Source organism: Tamandua tetradactyla, chromosome 3 (assembly GCF_023851605.1).
Source record: "Tamandua tetradactyla isolate mTamTet1 chromosome 3, mTamTet1.pri, whole genome shotgun sequence".
NCBI classification, from domain to species: Eukaryota; Metazoa; Chordata; class Mammalia; order Pilosa; family Myrmecophagidae; genus Tamandua; species Tamandua tetradactyla.
In genome coordinates this window covers 164,995,562-165,016,072 of record NC_135329.1, presented here as the reverse complement: position 1 = coordinate 165,016,072, position 20,511 = coordinate 164,995,562, and the positions used below count along the sequence as shown (strand labels likewise).

General features: G+C 41.3%; 1 protein-coding gene and 1 pseudogene across 2 annotated transcripts in view; both read right to left on the bottom strand.

Moving 5' to 3' along the window:
* Window positions 1-4,650, bottom strand: part of MYO1B (myosin IB) — a 204,468-nt gene extending 199,818 nt beyond the window's left edge. For both annotated transcript variants that reach the window (XM_077154500.1, XM_077154501.1), the window contains exon 1: window positions 4,460-4,650. The gene's annotated coding sequence lies outside the window, so the exon portion shown is untranslated. The remainder of the gene's footprint in view (window positions 1-4,459) is intronic.
* A 1,849-nt stretch (window positions 4,651-6,499) lies between these two features.
* LOC143676462 (phosducin-like protein 3 pseudogene) lies at window positions 6,500-7,210 on the bottom strand (annotated as a pseudogene).
* Window positions 7,211-20,511: the final 13,301 nt, after the last annotated feature.

Genomic DNA, 20,511 nt, shown 5'->3' with positions numbered 1-20,511 from the left:
AGAAGAAGCCAACACCTGTGTTTGGTTTCCTTCCACCTTCTGGCTTTTCTTGGCAGCCTGAGTACCCTTGGTCATCACAGATGTCACAGTCATTTTCCTTATTTCACCAACATCCTTTTAAGGCCTTTTAAGGCACAATGGGTTTCTTTTATTGCTTTTTAAAGATGGCTATGCATTGCCTTCAGACTGTGTGCTGAATAAAATATAAATGATGAAGAATGTACTGACAACTGAAAAGTCAAACTAGTAAAGGTTGTGAGTATGATGCTCCTGACCATCCGCATCCTTCTTTCTCCTCCCCTATGTTGCTTCTCAGCTAGTAGGCTGGAAGATGCTCACCTGGTAGAACTCAACAGACCACGTGCCTGCCTCCCCTCCAGAGGCTAACAATTAAAATACCCAGGGGAGAAAGCATAATGCAGTGTCTGTACTTTCTGCATTTTTTCTGTGAACTGCTCTAATAAAAAAAAAGAAACAAAAAGAAAAATATATACCATGGAGGAGAATTTAATAGTATATGGAGGAAAAAAAGCTACCACCACCTACATATATCATCAATGGTGTCCACCATTTGCTGTCCTAGCTTGAAACAAGTAAACAAGGGCAGAGTTTTCAGTTTTCAAAGTCTTATCTCAGATACAAAAAGGCCAATATTGACTTTTCCATCTGCCCACAAGAACTCTGAGAAATCCATCAACAATTCATGATGCCAGCATTAATATCTACTCTGCTCCTGCACTTGGTGGCCACCCTTGGGTCAAGGCTGCTGACTTCTGCCCAGCTCACTATCTATTCCATCCTAAGGCCATATACCTCTTCTATTCCCTTTTCATGTTGATATCTAAACTAGTGCACTTCTCCTTGGGGGAAAGATGAGCACAAAAATCACGTTGACTGTGTTCCCACAGAACTCAGAAATTTGATGATCTCAGAGGATTCTATAAAGTAGGACCCTTGACACTTCCCTAAGGAAGAATGTCTTCTGTAAAAAGCTACTGCCAGGATAAAAAGCATGTGCTGGGAAAATCCATGGCTTGCTGCTGTGTATGTTTCCAATTCTGATGTCCCACTTCCTCTTTATAATCACATTCCTTCCCTCCTTATTTCTCTTCTAAAAGGACAATCAGGCACTGGTTCTCAGTTAAGAAGCAAAGTGCAGTGTTCTATTAAAAGCTGCAAGATAAAAAGAGCTTAAAAATAGATTTCAAAAAAATATAAAATGTTTGTATATTATATAAGATCTCCGTTCCTCTTGCAAATGTTTCAAAAAGAATTTATTTTTAAATGTTCACAGGCTAACTTTTTAAAAATAAAGTTTCATTCACTTAAGTCTTATTCACACAGGCCATCACACAATACAGAGCTTTTTAACAATACAATTTTAAGGGCTATGATGTCACAAATTTGGCTTTCCAAACCAGACAATAGTAACAGGGAATAGTCCCTGTTACCCACATACTGGTTGTGTGACCTTGGATGAGGCACTTAACTTCTGCAACTATCAGTTCTCATATCTGAAAACATGAAAAGCCTCTGGTCTGCCTATCTCACAGTGGTTTTTGAAAGGATCAATGATTATATATGCAAAAGTTATTTGACATCTGCAAAGGACTAATCAAATAGATTAATCAAATTATCATACCTACTATTAAAAGCTATCATATCATACAGTGTGCTAGTTAAAGAATTTGGACTTTGGAATGAGATGGATTGGAGTTCAAATCTCACCTCCGCCACTTACAAGTTACCTACACAAGTACAGTGTAAGAAGCAAGTTACTTAACTTCTCTAGGCCTCAGTTGCAACTGTAAAATGGAGCCAATACCCACCTTATCAAGATGTTGTGAGAATTAAGATAACAATGTATGTAAAACCCTTTGCACATAGTAAGCACTTACTAAATGATGCCTGTTAGGTATTGCTAGGCTATTTAACTAAAATCCAAAAGCTCAGCTATTGAAAAGAGCAGAAGGGAGGGAGAAAGAGAGAAGACTCTCATCCAGAAGAAGGACAAATACCAAAAACATGGATGCTATATTCCGAAGATCCCTTCTTAGTCAAATATACCCCACCTCCAACCAAATTTCCCTACTAAGGTATAGATTCCTTCCCCACAGATGTCAGATTCTCCTCATTGTTACGCCTAACTGTGCAGCAACCAGGAAATCCATCTTTAACTCCAAGCTTGACAAAGTGATGATTCATTCCGTGAATGGGGCACAGCCTGTTGCCAGCTTTATTGCACAGTTGGGTATGGGGGCAGCCAGAGGCCAGAACACCAGCGATTTAAGAGGCTCCCCGATGAGGGTCTCCAGTAGCAGTAATGGACTTACACTTTGTATTTTGTTAATGTATATTACAATGAGTACTTGGGAGGAATCCGATTATGTTTTTTTTTTTTTTTACAAAACATAAATGAAAAGTCCAAAATGGTAAAACAACCATAACAAAAAAGTCACCCTCTGTTAGCTGCCCTGGCACAATGTTTGCCAGGCAGTGTATTACTTATAATGATAAACAGACTGCTGGTTGGACAACATTCCACTCCGACTTTACATCATAATGGCCCCTAAGGACAAGTACCACACTGCTTTTTAGCCTGGCCTGAAAATCTGACCACATCCCCTGCGAAAAAGCCAAACCCTCAGCAGTACACTGCACAGTTCTTTTCCATTACCACTTAATGGGCAGGAAACATTTTTTTTCTAGGAGTAAGCTCCTGATTTGCCTTCTAAAGTTAAAATGCTTTCAAACTTGGTTCATTTTAAAGTGAATGGCCAAAGGGTGGTTTAATAGTGGACACTCAGGTTTGCCAAAGAGGCAGCACTAAACCATTTCCCAACCCTCTCTGCAACAAGACTACTATAACTGAATGTCTCCTATATCTTCACCACGGTAATTCTAACCTTCAGTATGACTTTGGGATTCTTCCACCAATGTCCCATAGGCACAAACCATGAATGCCTGGAAATGTCAGCCTTCTCCCCGAAAAGTTTTGCCATTCAAAAAGCACACATCGTTCAATCCCCCAAGGCTACCAAAGTCAGCCAGTCCTCTTGGGTTTCTTGATTCAAATCTAGGAAAGAGTTCCTTAACAAATGCCAGACATATGATATTTAATTCTACCTCCTCCTAAAAAAAAAAAAAAAAAAAATGCCATTCACCCTACTAGTAAGTGGTTTTTTCTTATTCCAGACAATCCACACAGGGAGAATGAAAGCACGGAACACTTGAAAATCCCTGGTTCTTCAACTCTTAAAACCCTAAGGTTTGTGAGTGCAGTGTGTTTTCTGGGAAAAACTGTAAAAGGGTTTTTCAGCTTCAGCATTACACAACCTAATTCATTTTATTATTTTTTTTTTAGCAATGTCTAATTTTCTGGTGGTTTCCCCCCAAACATTCCGGGAAAATTGTTATGCTATACCATATTACAATAAAGAAAATTAAGTCAAAATTGATCCTATAACATCTGCCTTCTACCATGTGAGTCAGTCTCCACTGGCTGCACACAGGATCCAGAGGAACACACATACACACAAATACACTGATTCATGGCAAAAAACAACTTCTTTCATTATAACCAACAAGATTTTATTTCAGCATGGTAGCGCTTAGAACTCAAGGAAGCACACAACTTGTTGCAGCAATAAACGCTCGGCCGCAGCCTGAACAAAGCAATACAAGCAAGCTCCAGAAAGCCCTTGCTCAAAAATGTTGCGTGTACATAACCAACTCCTCAGTGAATTCTAATCACCCCCTCCCCAACCCTCTAGCTGGCCCCTGCACCCTCAGGGCTCCCTTCCCTAATCTGGTTTCCATTCTAGCCCCGCCCCTTCCCCTCCCTCTCGAGGACAGTGAATCAATCCCATCCCAGGCAGGAAACGCGACCTGGGGTAGCCCCCTCCGCAGCGGCTGAACAAAGGAGGACAGCGCAGCTGCACGCGCGGGGAGCCCCATCAGGTTTTCTGCCCTTTCTCCCGGCCGCCGCTGGGGCACGCCGCACCTGAACCCCACGCTCCAGACCAACCCTTTGTTCTCCCACCTCTTTCCTTCCCCGAGGAGAGCACACCAAATCCTTTCACAAAACCAGGGAGCCAGGAAATAACTGTGGGAGAAGGGGATGGCGCGGGTGTGGGTGAACAAGAGCAAAATCTGGTTTCCCTTCTGCTCACAGGTACTAGGCGGACAGGGCAAAGTAAGAGCAACTTGCTTTACAAGCCCTTCCTCTCTCCCACCCCCCCCCAAAGTATCTGAGGAGTCACCGCCACCCTGCACGATCTCCAGCGTGTGCGGGTTCTGGCCGCAACGCCACCTCACCCCATGAGCCGCAGACCCAGTTGACCCGCGCCCCACGGGGACCCCAGGCACAAAGGCGCGGGGCGTCGCTCCACTGCCCCTCGTGGGCCGTGACCGGACCTAGCGGGAAGGGCAGGGGACACAGGGAAAGCGCTCGCGCTACCTCGCAGGGCGCCGCACCGCCTCCTGGTCGTCCTCCCTCTCCTGGCGCTCTGGGACGTGGGTCCAACCCGAGGCTGCAGAGCTGCCGTCGCGGCCCCCGCGATGCTCCCGCCTGCGGCTGCTCGGAGGTAGCTGTCCCGCGGCTGTCGGCCGTTTTTTGCGCGCCCGGCGCTGCGACACCGCCTCCTCGCGCCGCGGCTGGGGATCCTGTGCGCGCTGGACTCCCGAGTGCTCGGCAGCGGCGGGAGGCGCCCGGCCACTCCCCTCTCCCCGGCAGGCAGAGGGGCCGGGCCGAGGGGCGGAGGCGGCGACCTAGCTGCCTGGGATTCGCCCCTCTCCGCGCCGGCAGGACCCGGGGGCCGCCGCCTCCAGAGCTTACTCACCTCCGGCCGCCCGGGGCTGGCCTCACAGCGCCCCCAGGTGAGCGCAGGCGGCAGCCAAGGCGCCTGGCAGTCCTAGGGCCCGCAGCCCGGGGGGTCAGCCTAGAAGAGGCTGTTTCGCCCCGGGCACGGAATGGAAAAGAGAGGGAAGGAGTGGCGTCAGTCCCAGCCCCGGTGGAACGCAGGGTCCGTCTGCCAGATTTGCTCCCGAACTCACGACCATCCAATTAGAAATTTAACAGTTGGGGTGGAGGGACAGCGGGCGGTCGGGGCTCTGACAATTAGAAACCAGCCTGGGGGGCGAATGCCGCAAAGAGCGTGTTCTCAAATTTTCCTCCCCCTAGCAAAAAAACCTCGGATACCCAAGAATTTCAGAACATATTAATTTAACTGAAAGAGAAAAAAAGTATCGTGAACGGCAAAATGTGCCTTTACTCCCAAGATTTTTTATTATCTATGAACTAATTTAATCTCATATTATGCTAAGTAGACGCTGGTCAGTTCTCTGTATTGCAGAAAAATAAAAGAGCTTAAAAGAAAGTTTAAATACACATGTATGTCTGATATTAGCTTGTGTAACAATCGACGGTGGGATGTTAATTTACGTGTTATTGGGGCATGTTGGACGGACCAGAGAATCAGGACCCCACTTTTCACTCCAGCCAGGCTCTTGCTTTATTGCAAAGTTTAGAACAAGCCACCTAATTGACCCAGGTCCTGGTTTCCTCATCCCTGAGGGAGGGAGGGCTGCTCATCCAAACTTACTCACTGGGGAGAGGTGAGGATTACCTGGCTAAGGTGTTAAAAGCACTATAGACACAGTAATTATTACTCATGAGTCTAACTACTTTATCCTATAATGAAATAAATTGCCATAAATGGAGCTAGGTTTAAATGAACTGACCTATATCTGGAACTGTCAGTAAAATGAGGTGAACCAAAGAATTCAGACCATATATAGTAACTCTGATCCTGGACAAATAAGGACCACAGGCACTGGGGTTTGTCACATGTAACCGGTATAGTTTAGAAAGGTGGCTCTTCCCCAGACCGTATCTGCTTGGAAGTGCACTGCCACTGATGGCCCCAGCAGCAGCACTGCAGATCTGCAGAAGGCGTGAGAGTTGTCTAAGCTAATAATTACCAGATGCCAAGCACTGTTCTTTTACTTGTTTAATCCTCACAAAATCCTGTAAGAGAAGTTACTCTCATGCCTTTTTACAGGTGAGGAAAGCCAAGGACAGGGAACTCTTCCAGCTAATAAGCAGCTGGTTTTAAGACATGTCCACAAATTCCTTGACACTCTTCCCATCAAGAAGTGGAGTCTAATTACCCTCCTGTGGAATATGGGCTGGTCTTAGTGACTCAGGTCTAAAGAATTGAATGCAGCTAAAGTGATGCTATGTGACTTTTTTTTTTTTTAAACACACCAAAGCTGTGTTTTATTTATTTGTTTTTTAGGGATATGCTATAAGTTTATAAAGAAAGTTGCAAAAAATGTAATAAGACTCCCAACGATGATTATTTCTGAGTTGTGTAAGACTTTAAACATAATTATAAAAGGCTAAAAACTGAAGGATGAATTCCTCCATTTTCCTTTTTCTAAAAGTCCGGATGGCTCCTCACATCAGGAAAGTCCAGCCAGTTACCACAGCTCTGCCTTAGTCATCCTCAGACTCGCTGCCTCTCCTGGTGGGGACGGAGCACTGCACTGAGGACAGTAATGCGTCTTCAACTGGTTTCTTAGGGTTTTCCTCCAGGTCTGTCTTGACACACCAGACTCCGACAGTTTCCATTCCAACTCGCCTCTTGTCAGGTTTATGCCGCCAAACACTAGAGCACCAATAAACTGAGCCTTAATGTCACCTTCAAGGCAAACAAATATTGTGGGCAGGGTCCTAGCAGGATAATTGGGTATGCAGGTAGTTGAAATGGCTTTGATAAATTTGACATCAGGAAACGTCCTTGCAAGTTCACTGATGGCGCAGAGGGGAATCCCTTGTTTGTGAAGGTGCAAGATTTACCCATAAGCCTTCACCAGCTTTGGTAACTTCTTGGACATAATCCTTTCCCGAGATCTCCAAAACTTCTCCGTATTTATTCCTCAGTTTAGTGGTTTTCCACTCAGCCAGTCTTTGCTGCCTGTACATCTCAATAGTATGTCCATCCTCCTCACTAAATTAATCTTCATTATCCTCCAGCTCTTCCAAAGTCATATCTTCGTAAGTTTTCACAACTGAATACTGAAGGACTCCCTTCACTTCCTCCTCTGACTCCCTTTCCGATTCTTTCAAACTTTCCTTTGAGGACAAGATGCCCGTTTTGCGTAAGGTGTCACTCCACTCGGTGTCCATATCGGAGTCCTGCATTGCCTCCAGTCCCTCGGGTTAGGCCTGCCACGGTGACCCCCTCCTACCCCCACTACTGGCATCTGAGCCCGGTTCATAAAATAAGATACAGTTTCCACCTCTCTCTCTCTCAGGACACTCACCGTTGGGACTCAGCTACCATGCTGGAAGGAAGCTCAGGCAACATGAAAGGTCACGTGTAGGTAGGTGCTCTGGCTGACAGCACCTGTAAGGACCAGCCAACAGCCAGCATCAACTTGTGAGTTAGTGAGACTTTAAGATGACCCCAGGCCCAGCTGCTGACTGGTCACACTGCATGAGAGACCCAGAGGGAAAGCAGCTTAACTGAGCTGAGTCAGTCCTCAGAACAATGAGAGATACAACAATACTAATAGAAATAATAGATTGGCATCAGAGTGGTTGTTATATAGCAATGACCCTCGGAACAGTGGCAGAGCTGGGATAGGAACCCAGGCAGGCTGACTCCACCCTGTCTACTACAAACTACCGGGTACACCATCTCTGCCTTAATAGCCTAGTGTGATGAAAATCCTGGAGAATCCACCCTTCACAATGGACAGTATATGGACCTGGCATGGTGACACATTTTCAACCTACTCCTCTATTTTGCCCATCTGATTTTAGGTTCCAATGTGATTGCTTATGATAGTTTGGCAGTAATGGGGCCTCTGACCTCGGCTATCCAGTCCAGCTTTTCAAAAATAGCAGAGATTCAGATGGCAGGTTCACAAAGACAAAATGTAAATAAATGGTTTGAATAGTGGGGGGAATTCTATGACCTCCTGATTTTGGAAGGTGGCCAAGTTTTAGGGAAAAGTAGGGAAAAAGTGCTGCTATTGAGAGAGTTGCTAGCAAGAAGGTTTTGGAACTCCTGGCTCTCAGTAAAGAGATAAGGAACTTAGATATGTAGGAACTGTTCTGCCATTAACAATTTGAAAGGACCATAAAAACTTATACTATAGGACCACAAAAACTTTAATATAAATCATGAAGGAAAAGCCAGGCGCAAAGTAAAGGTTTTCTTGTACCTAAGCTGAGGGACATTTATGTGATAATTATGTCAGTCTTTAGGGTGAGCAGTTAACTCGGTCTGGCTCTCATCTTCCTTCTTTCCTAGCACGCGAGCATAAAGATCCGGGAATATGCAAACAGATGCTTGGAACACCAGACATAGTAGAGACACTTGGAGCTTTTTCCCTGTTTTTCAGCAAGTTCAGAAAAGGAAATGTTAGAAACCAGTGAACGTAACCTAATAAATACTAAGAAAATGAACCAAGAAACTATCAGGATGAATAAAAAAAAATAAGAAAAAAACCCCAAACAAACAAATAATGGGGGGCCAGGGGTTAGGGGGTAAAAGAAAATTGGGTAGAGTGCTATACTAGTGGTCAGTGAGAGGGAGGGGTAAAGGGTCTGGGATGTATGGAGTTTTTCTTTTTTCTTTTTTCTTTCTTTTTCTGGAGTAATACAAATAATCTAAAAATGATCATGGTAATAGATACACGACTACGTGATGATATTGTAAGCTGTTGATGGTATACTTTGGATAAACTATATGGCGCGTGAAAATATCTCAATAGAAATATATATATTTCTTAAAAGAAGCTATCCGGATGCCAAAAATGTTTCTAGAGAAAAACCATTCTTCCCTTTTAAAAATGCCTAGTTTAACCTAGTTTTCATAAATTTAAAACATCCAACCCCCTAAAGACATACCATGAGGTTTTAAAATACTTCTACCTTCCTGATTCTTCTTTTCAAAAGTCAATCAATCAACAACTTTTGAGTTTGAGAAGAGCAGATTAAAGTTGTTCTAACAGTTGTCAAGAATAGATAATAAATCCATCAACCACAAAGGCATTTTTACTTTCTCCTCAGCCTGTTTGGTAGAAATAGGATGAATACAGGAGCAGAAAGACTATTATTAAGATTTGAAAGTGAAAAATATAAATTATCAAATTACAGGAGTAAAAGAATATAAGTAGGTGTGATTTTACCTCAAAGAAAGCATGTAATAATTCAAATTAAAACAAGTGAAATCTTGCCACCCTTGTGAAAAATATGGAAACAAAAGCATATCGGTGTGCATGCTAGCAATAGAATTAACTCTAAGCGTTTGTTACTGTTTCTTTTTTTTTAGTTGTTTTTATTTGATAAGACAAAGAAAGCTCTCTTTTAAAAAAAATTGAAAAGAAATTCAACCTTGGGAAAAGATCATTGAAAGAGCCTTATGACCTGATTCTACCTTATTTTGACATAGCAAGAGCAACCATAGGCTGGAAGTGGGTGGTAGATTTTCTCACTGGCCCTGTCCTCAACTCACTTTAGAATTTTGGCCAGAAGAGTCACCCTCTCTATCTTTAGTTATATTATGTTATGTTGAGTGTATCAAGAGTCCTTCAGTATTAATACACTGAGTCTTTGTTTTTGCCATATTTTCTCTCCTCATCCACCCACCCAAGCACTTAGTTTTTTCCCCACGTTACTTATGACTCTAAAGCAATTAGTTTTCAGCTTTTCCTGAATGGCATCCTGATTGCTTTCACTCTGGCCACATTTTGACTCCACATCTACTAACTGCTAATTTGTCCCAGGTTATGAGATCTTTCTAGTCATTCTCTTGTAAATGTGTTTGGCCTCTCCAGTGGTAGTCTAGATTAAATGTAAATCTGTGGAAACACCAGCCTCGCGCCCATATGAACAATCTGAGAGAGTTTACTCTATCCAGTGTCCTAAAGGCTCTATGCTTGTTAATTCAACAACAGCCCAATGAGGTAGACATATATTATGATTCCATTTTACAGATTATAAACCTGAGACAGAGAAATTCGATTACTTGTCTGAGGTTACACTGTAAGATTAGAGCCAAGAAATGAATTGGCAGTCCAATTTTAGGGCCCAATCTCTTACTTGACGGCTTCCTCTTACATCATGAACATTTAATATGCTTTATTATGATTATTTATTATTATATGTTCTCCTAAAACAAGTATTGTCTTCTTTCTATCTGTCTCTTAGTTTACAGTAGTGGTTCAAATGAAGTAAGCACTGCATTAATATTTCTTGGATAGTTTCACGTAAAAAAAAAATCTTTTTTTTAATATTTAAAGAGTGCTTTGAAAATAAATGTTTAATATTTAAAGCATTATTTAAAATTCAGATTAAGGATTATTAAAAATATCTCTATGCCATTATCAGCATCCGGGACTCAGCTGTAATAGCACAACTCTTATTCTAAGCATTTAAAAAGCTGTAGATAAATGACAAAAATATCAGAGGGTAAAAAGACTGATGGAATTTCTCCCAGGTAGGAAAATTCACTAAAACTTTTTGCAAACAAAAGAGAGGAATTTGAAGAGCTCAAAAATGGGGTTTGTCATAGGTAGTAGATTGTTTGGAAATCAGAAACAAGTTCTTTATGAAACTATAACTATGTAACTGAGAACTAAAACTTAATGTGTAATTTTTCCTTTCAAAATGCATATGTCCACAGCTCAGTGTATCCTCATTCTCTCTAGTAAATGACAGACCCATCACCAGAAAATTTAAATTGCTGATTTTCTCCCTGACGTTTTATAATTTAGCATTTTGTCATTTCTGCTTGTAAAATAATTGTCTTTTTTATTTCTTCTCAAGTCATAGCAAGTTAGTACCATTATGGCAACCCTGGCTGTTAAACAATAAATCAATCTGAAAAATGGCTAGACTTTTTTCCAATCTTTGTAAAAAGCGTTCTCATTTTTCTAATGATAGTTGGGGGGGGGGGATGTCATCTCACTGCGGAGGAGGCCAAGGAGGTCTGCAAGAAAAAGTGGATATTATAGCAAAGGAAAAATATATTAGCTGTTTATACCAAATGGAGCACAATTTAGCAAACATATTCAGCAATATTCTCTTTCTGCTTTGGTTGCAAAACCTAAATGATCATTTATTTGAGTCCAGTGTATACATTCATCACAGGTGTTAGCATTATGAAAATGCTGATAAAGAAAGATGACTGCACAATTCAAAAGATTTTTAGGTTGTTACAAGCCAATATTTAATTTGTAAATATAAACCAAGGTTTAGTAGCAAGGCATTGTTTCAGCAGCATCTTGATATCTTCCGTAGAAGATTAGAGGTTCCATGAGGACAGGGATTTTTGTTTGTTTTGTTCACTATTGTGTCCCCAGATCCCAGGAAAATTCCTGCCAGGTACCAGGTGACTGTGATGCTTAAAATTGTGTCAACTTGGCTAAGCTGTGGTATCCAGTTGCTTCAACAAATACTAATCTAGATGCTGCTGTGAAGGTATTTTGTAGGTATGATTAACATGTACAATCAGTTGACTGTAAGTAACAGAGATTACCCTCGATGATGTGGGCAGGTCTCAACCAATCAGTTGAAGACCTTAAGAGCAAAAAACTAAGGATTCCTGAGAAAGAAGAAATTCTGCCTCAAGAAGACATCAGCTCTTGTCTGAATTCCCAGGCTCACAGCCTGCCCTACAGATTTCAGGCTTGCCAGTCCCCACGACCACATGCGCCAATTCTTTAAAATAAATCTCTTTGTATGCTGTAGACACACATCCTATTGGGTCTGTTTCTCTGAAGAACCCTGACTGATACGGTGCTCAACAAGTATTTCTTAAATTAATAAACTTAATCCATAAACTATGATTATTTAAGGTAAACTGAACTGGCCTATAATTTTAGCCAGCATTTTCACATGGATCTCAGTTCAATTTGAAAGACTTTACAGACAGCAAAGCAGAACAAAAGCACATCTTTGCTAGTGGCTTCACTGCGTTGATCTGCTGAAATTTTGGATAAAGCTGGAAAAACTTTAAAACAGTTTAGCACCAAAGCAGAACCCACCTCATGCAGAAAAAGCAATGGAAGAGGTGGTCAGAGCATTGCAAACTGACACTCGCTTCTCAAAATAATGTCTTCTACTGAATAGATGCATAATCTCCTTTCCCATTAAAAACACACTGAAATATGGGTGTTTCTTCTAAAATTAATTCACGCCAATATGGTTAAGAGAAGAGAGGAGAAACAGCTTAGACTCTCTGGGGCCCTATTGCCTGGTCCCATCCTCACTGGCCCCCACTCAGCAAGAGGCAGCCTTTCAAGGTTGCCCCAAGTCTTGAGTTCAGATCTATGACAACCTTGATACTGTTCAGGAGCCTCAGAAGTTTTCCTCTCAGAGGTACTAAATCTGTAAATTCCTTCAGGAATTCCTGCTCTCCTGAAGTCTCCTTAAAAGTCTTTTCTCCTCCTTGAGGATTCCTTGCAGGGCTCTGCATGCTTCTGCAAGTCTACAATTTTGTTTAGAGGAAAGCATGTTTTACAACGTTTCCATTTTCTTTATGAATCCTTATTAGCCTAAAACCATGCTCTCCACCCAGATTTAGGCTGGGAAAAAGAATCCTTTTGCTGCACACAGGCTCCTTGGTCTCTAAATATTTTTGGTTCTGCTGGGTGACTTCAATTGGTGGTGTAATTCTTCTAGAGCTCGCCATCCATTCTGGTGCCTTGTGGTTCGGCACCACTGCCCAAGGGCCAAGTAATAGTGAAGTAAGTAAATGAAAAATTTCCTACATCGACAAGCATTTTTTTAAATTTTTTATTTTTTTATTAATTAAAAAAAAATTAACAAACAAAACATTTAGAAATCATTCCATTCTACATATATAATCAGTAATTCTTAATATCATCACATAGTTGCATATTCATCATTTCTTAGTACATTTGCATCGATTTAGAAAAAGAAATAAGAAGACAATGGAAAAAGAAATAAAATGATAATAGAGAAAAAAAAAACTATACGTACCATACCCCTTACCCCTCGCTTTCATTTACCACTATTTCAAACTGAATTTATTTTAACATTTGTTCCCCCTATTATTTATTTTTATTCCATATGTTCTACTCTTCTGTTGATACAGTAGCTAAAAGGAGCATCAGACATAAGGTTTTCACATTCACAGAGTCTCATTGTGAAAGCTATATCACTGTTCAATCATCATCAAGAAACATGGCTATTGGAACACAGCACTACATTTTCAGGCAATTCCCTCCAGCCTCTCCACTACATCTTGAACAACAAGGTGATATCTACTTAATGTGTAAGAATAACCTCCAGGATAACCTCTCGACTCTGTTTGGAATCTCTCAGCCATTGACACTGTGCCTCATTTTACTCTTCCCCCTTTTGGTCGAGAAGGTTCTCTCAGTCTCTTGATGTTAATTGTCAGCTCATTCTAGGGTTTTTCTCAGTCTTTTGATGCTGAGTCTTAGCTCATTCCAGGATCTTTGTCCCACATTGCCAGAAAGGTCCACACCCTTGGGAGTCATGTCCCACGCAGAGAGGGGGAGGGTGGTGAGACTGCAAAGTCATGTTGGCTGGAGAGAGAGGCCACATCTGAGCAACAAAAGAGGCTCTCTTGGGGGTGACTCTTAGGCCTAAATTTTAAGTAGACTTGACCTATCCTTTGTGGGGTTAAGTTTCATGTGAACACACCCCAAGACTGGGGGCTCCATCGACAAGCATTTAATGAGTGTCTCCTCGTTCCTATGGCAGCCTCTTCACTAGGACAGAACAGGGAGCATTGTGATCAGGCCCTGTGCCCTCCCAGAAGGTGGGGTTTAGCTTTGTGTCTTTTGGACCTTATTCTCCTAGATATAATTCCCTTCTCCTCTGTCCTGTAGGTGATGACGGCCCTGATGCTGCTCCGGACTTCTCAGGTTTCCTCATCCCACCCTCTTAGGCTGACCCAAGCACTCAGATCAGAGGCGTGCAACCTGGGGCCCAGTAGCTTCAGTGCAGTCCAGGGTTTCAATTCTGGGTAGAAGATTCAAAAGCTGCTTTTTTTGTTCCTTCTTTTCAAATATATCTGATTTAGTAGCTAAAAGACACTCATTTACATTCTTTGTCAATAAAGTTGATAAGTTAAAGTCAAGACATATACACATTTTCTAAGGACTCAAAGTAAAATATTAAATTATTTTCATTGGCATTCAAACTGTTAATCTTGTAGGCTTTGAAATTTCAAGCCATATTTACTTTTTTTTCATACAGGTAATGTCTAACTTTTTATAATAGTTAAATGTATTATTTTTATGATCAGGAAAAAGCAACAAAGCTATTTCCCTTTGAGGCAAAAAAAAGTGGCCTGCAAACTTTTTCTTTGCTGAGTTGGTCTGAGTGTAGGGGACAGCGTGGGGAGGGGGAGCAGAATTGCTCACATATTTTTTCTAACACTTTTCCATCAGATATTTCAGTATTTGGTGATCTTTTCTATCAGGTTGTGTTAGAATGTGGAAAGTCCGTAAACCAATCCATGTTGAGTGAGGATTTGTGTTAAGGACCCACAGAGAGCATTTGCTTTGAATGCAGAGTCCTTGAACTTTTTAAGGAACAATTTCTCAGAAGAGGTCCTTCTTTCTGTTTCATGAAATTGCAAGCCCAGGAAGTGGCAGTGTGGGGGTTGGGCATGGGCAGTGAGTATGAGTGCTGGGGAGAGTCTCTCCATCACTGGCCTGGGGATGGCTGATGGCATAATTATCTCAAAGGATAATTATGGCTGTGGAGACTCAGTCTGCCAAGAAAGACACATCCAAGATCCCTGGGCAGAGTGATAGTCTTGCCTTAATGCAAAAGAGAGAATAATGTAAAGATTTTAGGTAGAACTGATAGGAATAGTTGAGGGAGAGATCCTCAAATATGGTTGACCCACTAAAAACATGAGGATTTCAATATAGAATCTTCACATTTCCTGCTGGTTGTTCACTAGGCTAATTGGTATGCAAACACCATGGTTCTCCATGATTTCCTTGACTTTGAAATCAACTGTGGATCTAAAGTTATTCCTTCACTTCATCCCCCATCACTGTGCTGGGGTGTCCAAGTGAATTCTACATTAGTAGCCTCAGTGGGTGTGGAGCATATCAAACTGTCGAGAGATAAGTGAAGTTTCATAGCATACTTACTTAAGTATATTTTTGGGAAAAATTTAAAATCATATTACATTTATGATATAAATATAATTTTTGATATAAATATAATTATGAAAAAGTATAAATCACATTATTTATACTATGAATTAACTTAAATAAAGTTAGAAAAAAAAATCTGCTCCATGGGTGGAAACTGAGAAGTGATCCTCAAAAAGAAGGGGATTCTATCAATCCAAACTTTGATGTTTATTTAATTTTCATGTTTATTGAGTCTTAAAACTATGTCTCTTACCGGTCAAGCTTTTTGAAAGCTTACCGTATGGTTTCTGTCTACTTTCTTATCTCCTTTTCCCCAACCCTTTGTTCCCATGACTGTGTTAAAACTGACCTTGCCAAGGTTCTCAATGATATTCCACTTGTCACAACTTCAAGGTGACTTGGGGTCCTTGGATTATTTGACCCCTCTGCTATATGACACATTACTGCCTTCTGAAACCTCTCCATTTCCTTGGCTTTACCACCCTCCCCTATTTTCCTCTTTCTACATTTGATTTCTTTTTCAGTATTATATGGCATTCTGTTGTTTCTGTCTGTCCTTTTTAAATGCTGGTGTTCCCTTAGGTTCTGTTCTCAACCCTCTCTTCTCTCTAACTCACCCACATCCAAGGCTTCAACTACTGACTCCCAAGTCATAGCTCTTAAACTCAAATTCCATATATTCAAGTATTTAGTGAACATCTACCTCAAACTCAACTTATTCAGTACAGAAACTCACAGACTCCTTGGATACAACATAAGAAGAGAAATCATCGCCTCCACCCCCATTCTTTGTCCTTTATTCCAATTCATAGTAAACGGCACTATCATTTACTTGGTCATCCAAGCTGGAACCAACCATCATTATAGAAACCGCTTTCTATCATCTTCTCAATCTCATCTTTAATAATTCTATTGTCATTCTTCCTCCTACCTGCCCCTCAGATGCATGCCCTCTTCATACTTATTGCTCTTGCCTTCTTATTCTAAAGTATTGACTTCAGGGTATTCCATAGTATTGCGTAGCGTGCTTTGTACTTCCTCTCCAGCTCATCTCCCACTACTCCCCCAGCTGAGCCTTTTACGCCAAGTCATTCCAGTCCCTTGAACTCTCAAGACTTACCTTTACTTTGCATATGCTATGACCACCATCTGTGATGCTTCATCCTCCTTTTTTCTCTGGCCAACTCTTCTCAAGAAGGTCTCTTGAGTCCCCAAGACAAAAAAAGAGAATTTCTTGGTACTGTGATCACACTATGTACCTATATCATAGAGAATGTCACAACATGACCAAATAGCCTGTTCAGTCATCTGTCAGTACACAGTGGCAATATTGAGGACTGAATCATGCCTTATTCATTTCTTTATGTCTATGTCCAACATAGTTCCTGGACTATAGTAGGCACTCCATAATATTTGTTGAATGAATGAATGAACCAAGCACTTCCACTGTCTTTTTTTATGGATCCTACACAGCTCTTAATGCTCAGTTTGGAAGACTACCCTGTCCTCTTGTAGTTAACCCCAAGATTTTCATGTAATACCCTCTTTTAATAAGCTAAAATACAAGAAACAGCTATAAATGTTTAAAATAAAGTCAATTTTTCATTTTTAAACAATCTTTGAATTGACCTCATCTATACTTTTGATGTGTACTCTATACCCTGATGCTAAAAGATTTTCATTTCTGCAGAAACAGATACTCTAGGCTGACCCCACTCAACTTACCATTACTGTTCCATAATAGTTTCTATTTCTACTTCAGAGCTGATACATATATTTTTCCTAATCTTCCTCAAGTCAATCCATAAATATTTTTAATCCATGGATTTTTAAGCTCAAAAAGAAGATTTATTGGACTGCTTTAAATACTTGTTTCTTGCTTAAATGGGGTTGAAAGATCACAATGGCTCAGGATCAATTGACTTTCATCTCATCAGTAGTTGTTTCACAGCTGAGCACTTCTCAGAGTTATGAACCTAAGTCCAATCCCTGACAAGCCACAGAAAAAGCCAAAAGAATGAGCAAAATTATCCACCCTGGAATCCACGTGGGGAAATGGGGACTGATAGGCAGCATTTGCCATGACTTATTATAGTGTACATGTTACACTGAGCTCCGAAATCCCCAAGTGGAAGTCCTGTGCATGAGTCTTTCACCACAAGAAAGCAACATACACATAGATTCGATGATAACACTCCATAAATCTCTGTCCCAGTTACAGAGCTTTATTTCATGTGGTGCCAATAAGACGAGGCATATCTAAAAACAGCAGGAGGAAAGAACGGTTCTATGTACAGAAACATTTAATATCACTATCAGAGAAATGTTTCAACACAAAACACAGAACTCTCTGCTTTAAAATGAGCCCAAAATAAGGAAGAATCTCTCCAAATAGTGTCTGACAGGTTTTGCATTTTGAAGTTAAACTCATCATTTAAAATGATGGGAATGGGAAGAAAATACACTATAAAAGTATAGTTTCATACATAAGCACTTCCAGAGCATCTGGGCTCGACAAGTCTGCTGACATTTGTGTCAAAGGCTCTGTGTGTGTGCATAATGCTCACACGTATTTCTCTGGGGAGAGAATTCAGACCAGTTCTTACACTCTTCACCAGGCCTTCGATTCACAAAGTGCTATGAACAACTGCTCTATGCAAATGTTTCCCAAATTTATAAAATGGATGTATTGCTGTCAGGTGAGAGTCAAGATTATTAAACACAGTGATCAATAATTACTAAAGTCCTGAGGCAGTGGTACAAACAGATGGGGCGTGCCCACTGAGATGGGAATAAAAGGAAAAGTCACTCACACATCTCACATAACATTTTGCTGTGAAGTCCAGACTGGTAAAGGAAGGCACAAATCCTCCTTTCCATGATTGGGAGAGTTCAAGAAACAGGGTGCCTGGGAACACAGAGGAAAAGATGTTCCATCTGGTTCCCTAGACTCCTCACCTTGTGTGCAACCCAAGCTCATCTTTGACATCAGATTTTGACAGCTGTTAGTCTACTATGTATGTAAAAACCTGAACAAAGCACAGAATAAGGAGTAGCTAGAGCAGCATTTCACTTTGGAGAGATTGAATCTGAGATGTTGCTACTGTTTCACATTCCCTATTTCAGTTAGGGTCCAGCTAGGAAAATAAAAATTACTTTAGGTGTTTCAAAAAGAAGGAGTTTAATGCAGGAACTTGTTATACATACGATGCAAGAACCAGAATTGAAGAGTTAAGCAAGGAGTGGTGAAGGTAACCCAAAGATTAGCAATATTCAGAAGCCACTGCTTCCCCTACAGCTGGAGGGACCCAGGGAGGAGATGGTGTTGCTAGAGCCTGGAAGAGTAGCCATAGGAGAGGAGTCAGAAGCACAGTGAGCGGTAGAAACCAAGACCATGAGGGGAGAAGTTGTCTGACAGCAGCCGGAATCATGGAGGAGAAACAGCCACTGTCAGAGAAGCCATTCACAACTGAGATGAAAAGACATTCCCTGGTTTCTTCCCTCCTCCCACCCTCCAGTCTCTGCCTGTGCCTCCCCTGGGCCAAGCTTATGGGGAAGCCAGAGGGCAAGGAAGCTGGAAAATTCAGCCCCCTGTGCTAGCAAGCAGAGCAGGGGAAAGGCCCAAGGAAACAGACAAATGACCAGCAAGCCCTTTTTTATGAAGTGAAGATGTATCTGAAGAGGAAAACCACATGGTCATAGAATCCTTTGTTGATATGGGAAGAGGAAGGAGAGCAAAACGAAGAAATGTAGGGATGAGAGGAGAGGGCAAAGATTGAGAAAGAAGGAGGAACAGAGGTTTGGGGTGGGTGCGGGAATCTGAGTTTCTGAGAACAGCTGTTCACATGAGAGGCTCCATTTATACTCACTGTACAGTGGTAGGCGAGACTGGGCCAACAAAAGAGTTATAGAGCTGCAAGCAACCTTAGAAACCAAAAGAGAACTAAAATCCATACCTTTGATGTCATTGAGGTTTGCTTGGATTTAATACATAATTGATTGAAATTAATGTGAATTTAATTCTCTCCTGTCAAAATGGAATTTTAAAGTCTTTCATGAGTCTTATGAAGGGATTTCAGAAAGCCAAACCACTGAGCAAAAAACAAAAAAGAACTGAGAACAAACAAAGCAGCAGAAAAAAATGTGCGTGGGGGGGGTTAGGGTGTGGGAGAAGAGAGCCCAAGAGATTTCTTTAGTAATGTTTGTTTATGACTGTTTCAAATCAAGGAACTAATTTTGGATTGGTGAATAAATAAAGAAGTTCCTTGAGAAATAGAGGACTATTCCTAAGAACACGATGCTGCCTGTAGTTAAGGGAAAAAATGTCTAGTCATGCATATACCTGGCCTGTTTATTTTATATGTGAATGTGTTTCTGAAAAGAATCCAAATCTTACTATTTTTTCTAGTGTTTCTTGTTTTTCTGCTCATCCAGATTTTTTTTTTTTAAAAAAAAGCAAACAGCACTTTGGCCTACTTTCCTTATTGAAGTCCTGACGAGACCATCTTTTCTAGAAGGGGCAAATGAGGTGCCTCCTGAACTTGCCTTAACTCAGGTGCCATTCAGTTATAGTCCAAACTCAGTACTGTGCTTTCACGTTTGTCCACTGAGCAAGGTATGTTGGCTCTACAATTTGCTTTGGTTAAGAACTTAGTAGGAGAAGATCGGGTGAAAACAGTTGACTGGAATTTTGGAGAAGGCCCGTTGTTTGGTGAGAAATGGAACCTCCAAAGCTGGAGAGCTGGAGCAGGAGCCACGGGAGAGCTCAGCTGTGGCTGGGGAATTTGCACAAACTCAGCAAGATTGTTGAGAGCTTCATTGGGCCACGTGCGGCTGCATATGAAAGAACGAGGAAAGCCTGACTGGAGCTCTAAAGAGTGTTGTAAAGTCATTTTGCCGGGATGAAGACCTCATCCAGGAACAGCTTTAGTTTTAGCTTTTTTTTTGAGTACGCAAAGAGAATACTGCTATGGAAAAGTTCTAGTTTAATATTCACTCTCATTAACTGAGTTTAATTAATAGAGTATTAATAGGAAGTAGTTCATGGCAGCCATTTCCAAGGTGCTAATAAATGCTTAATATTAAAAAGACCAATGAAACATTGATCTTCTTAGGTGGATTTTCTTAAAATAGTAATTCAAGTCCTTTTAGAATGCTGAAAACATTCCATTTTCAAAACATTTTTTTTTTAGTCATTTTGGTTGTAGCTTACAGACCTCGTTTTTCAAATTCATGGACATTTGAATCCAGGCTAGGCAAAAGGGATGTTGGTAGTGAAAAGAGCATGAGACTGGGTGGGCCACGGTGGCTCAGTGGCAGAGTTCT